The sequence below is a fragment of the Mesoplodon densirostris genome, chromosome 18 (genome assembly GCF_025265405.1).
Source record: "Mesoplodon densirostris isolate mMesDen1 chromosome 18, mMesDen1 primary haplotype, whole genome shotgun sequence".
NCBI lineage: Eukaryota > Metazoa > Chordata > Mammalia > Artiodactyla > Ziphiidae > Mesoplodon > Mesoplodon densirostris.
In genome coordinates, this window is record NC_082678.1 from 13,364,806 (window position 1) to 13,368,217 (window position 3,412).

Here is a 3,412-nt window from a genome sequence, read left to right on the forward strand (position 1 = left end):
GGGGAGGACACCCACTAACCCTGGAAGAAGAAAAAGAAAAATGATGCCCTGCCCCAAAGGAAAACGCTACAACTAGATACTGCGCGTATTACTGAGGCTTATTTTAACTTCCAGCAACAGAGCATCCATCTGCAGGTGGCTACGGCCATGAAACTGCTCCAGTCACATGACAAGAGGTCCATAGCACGTGGGCCACAGGTGAGACTTCATGATGCCCTCGTGGTCACAAGCTGCGGCTGTCACACTCCTGACAAAAACATACAGAAGTTGAGAAGGGACTTGCTCCCTGGTGCCCCTTTTTTGAAGGCCCCAGCAGACACCCCTCATGTCCCTTTGCTAAAGTCACATGATAGGCCACACCTACACTGGTTAGAGTCAGGAGACAGGCAGGCTCAGATCAGCGATGTTCAAGTGTGGTCCATGGACTCCCTCATGGTCATATGGGGTTAGGGCCCACCTTAATGACGTCATCTTGATTATATCTGCAAAGACCCTATTTCCAAATAAGGTCAAATTCACAGGTACCAGGGACAGGACTTCAATGCATCTTTTTGGGATAACCCCCATCATGTGGTATGTGGTGAACATGTGTCTCCAGTTTTCCACTACAGTATTACATTCAAGGCTGAGCAGGATAGCTTTGAGCATCAATATAAACAATGCATGTTATTTAGAAATACAGAAAGAAGCTTGAAGCAGTTAATGAAATTGGGATGGCATGCCATGATGCCATTCTGGCCACACTACGCCACCGGTGGATCTTTGACATCTTGTGGTTACAGGGTTCGTTCTGTCTCCACTCGAAAGAGATCAAATGTTTGATGAAGGGGGCTTTTCCTGATTTTTGAAGAAGGAGGACTATGGCCTCAACTGTTTTTCTTAAGAGCAGCTGGAGGCCTGGTGCTATATTAACAAAAACCAACTGTAGGAGTTTTGTGGGGGTTTTTTAATTTAGTTTTATTTTTCATTGAAGTATGGTTGATTTACAATGTTGTGCCAATCTCCAACTATAAGGAGTTTGATTTCAATGAATTCTTTAGGATTTCTGGAGCCTTAACCAGGGTGGTGTGTTGTAGAAAAGCACAAATGACAGTCAAGGATCCAGTAAAGGGCCAGCTGCCCCTCCAGCCTCCTTGAACAACCGCACAATGGCCTCTGCCCTGTCCTCCAAAGTGTGTCTATACTGCTTCACCTTCTGATTACATCTTATCCATGGAGAAGCATCTCTTTTTTTTTTTTCTGGCTGCATTGTGTCTTTGTTGCTGCACGCAGGCTTTAGGTGAGGCAAGCGGGGCCTACTCTTCTTTGCAGTGCACGGGCTTCTCATTGCGGCGGCTTCTCTTGTTGTGGAGCACGGGCTCTGGAGCGCAGGTTCAGTAGTTGTGGCGCACGGGCTTAGTTGCTCTGCGGCATGTGGGATCTTCCCAGACCAGGGCTCAAACCCCGTCCCCTGCATTAGCAGGTGGATTCTTAACCACTGCACCACCAGGGAAGCCCATGAAGAAGCATCTTTAAATGATCCTGTCTGCCCTTCTGTTTTACTTGAATTGTTCCCAGTCAGTGCCTGTGCTAGCAGGGGCTGTGGGCATTTACTTTGGCCTGACATCTGGAGCAGCCCCAGGACAAGGGGAGATGTTCAGGGAGCAGATTTCAGCCTGGCCACAGGGAAGAATTTTCCAATGGTCAGAGGTAGATGGTACTGGAAGCCTGGCCTTGAATTGGCAGATGGGCAAGTGGCATCCATATTCCTCCACTTTCTGCCTGAACTTTTATTGAAATTTGGGGGTCAGAGGTCAGTGTCCCACCATGGAACCATCCCCCAGGAGGCTGGGAGCTCCTGTGGTGGGAACCCTTCTCCTTTTGGCTTGTGAAATAACACCTCTGGTGGAGAGACTCCAGGCACTGTTGGGTGGGCCTTATTTTATCCTAAGACAGGAATATGGAAATCCATATGTGGATATAATCCTCTTAGGTGGTTACTTTTATTTGGGAGGTCCAGCAGAAGGAGGTATCCTGCTTAACTAGGTAATGGTCAAGTGGCTCTCAGCTGATTGGTACCATAGAGCCAAGAGTTGGAGATGGGAAGAAATTCCTCTGAGCTTTTTGGTTTCGTTTTTGCAAGGGTAGGATTGGGGACAAAATTCCACCTCCTGCATATTTTTCCAGTTTTCCACTTTCCATCCTTTATCTTACTCTTTCCTTTTTTTTTTTTTAATAGTGGCTTCACCAGTACATTAATCAATCAATAAGCAACAGGTGTTGTAAACTAAACTAGCATCCCAAAGTAAACCCGTTTTTAGGTCCAAAGAAGTGCAAATGACAACGATAAAAATCTTAAACAATTTCTTTTGTAATTCTTCTTCCTTTCTCTCTCCTCTGCCCCCACCCCCCAAGTGGGGCCTAAAGCAGTTCCCTGCCCACGAGCAGAGGATTCTCTCCAACGTTGGGTGGAGGGATGGCACGGGAGAGGCTAGGGCCGCGGGCCTCTCAGCCGCTGGACGCCAGCTTTTCAGCGAGCCTCACGATGAAGCCCCCAGGGTGGCGTCTCCGGAGAGTGAGCTCCACCACGCCGGCGCGCGCCGCGTGCCGCTGCCTGGATTCCGCGCGTAAACGAACGCGCACCTAGTCAGACACCCAGCGCAGAAGACAGGCCCCTGCCTTGCGCCCACTGCTCCCTAGACCCGGAGAGAAGCCTGGGAGGTGGAGGGTCCCCACCTGGTCCTCTCCCCCAGCACCTGCACAGACACTTGCACGAACGCACACACAAGCACCTGCAAACGTACACAGGAACAGGTGCGCAGACGCATGCACACATGCACACAGAGACACGCGGATGCGCACATAAAACACACGAACACGTGCACGCGCGCACACAAGCACGCGCACCCAGCACTCTGCGTGGTGCCGTGGGAGTACCGTGGGAGAGACCGCGAGCCCGGGCTCGCCTGGGACACGGGTCCTCGACACCAGGCGACCTGGCCCGGGCTTCCTGCCGCGCGGCTGCGACCGGAACCGGCCTTTGCGACGCCCCTACCCGGACCAACGTAGTCTCCGGGTGGGTGGGCAGCGAGCCCCGGCACCCAGCCAGTCGGCCCACGCGGGAGCGTGAACACCGGCCCCGCCCCAGATAGCCCCGCCCCGCACCTCCCCTGGCTCCGCCCCACCCCGCCTCCGGACCTCCATTGGCTGTGGCAGTAGCATCGCCGTCCTCTGCCCCGCCCCGGCCCCGCCTTCCATCTACCATTGGCGGCAGAGGCCGTAAGTTCCCGGGAGGGGCGGGTGGGGAAAGGCCTGGAGGCGGAGACGAAAGCTAGATGGACGGGCAGCCAGCCAGTGAGCGCGCTCAGCCGCCCTAGCAACTGCGGCCAGCCAATGGCTGGGCAGAGCGGGGCTGCGAGCTGTCAGGCATCAG